Source organism: Lupinus angustifolius, chromosome LG06 (genome assembly GCF_001865875.1).
Source record: "Lupinus angustifolius cultivar Tanjil chromosome LG06, LupAngTanjil_v1.0, whole genome shotgun sequence".
Taxonomy (NCBI): Eukaryota; Viridiplantae; Streptophyta; class Magnoliopsida; order Fabales; family Fabaceae; genus Lupinus; species Lupinus angustifolius.
In genome coordinates, this window is record NC_032014.1 from 5624661 (window position 1) to 5624954 (window position 294).

Below are 294 nucleotides of genomic sequence, written 5' to 3' on the forward strand. Positions count from 1 at the left end.
AGAAAGAGGATAGGATTAAGAGGAGAATGAGTAGAAGGATGAGGAGGAGGATGAGGATGAGGAAGAGGAATAGAAGAGGACGGGAATGAGAATGAGGATAAGATGAGGATGAGGAGGAGGATAGGATGAGGACGTGAATGAGGATGAGGATGAGGATAGGATGAGGATAGGATCAGGATGAGGATGAGAATGTGGAAACGTTTGAGGATGGGATAAAGATAGGATGAGGAAGTGGTAGAGGATGAGGATGAGGATAGGATGAGGACGAGAATGAGGATGAGGATGAGGATGAGT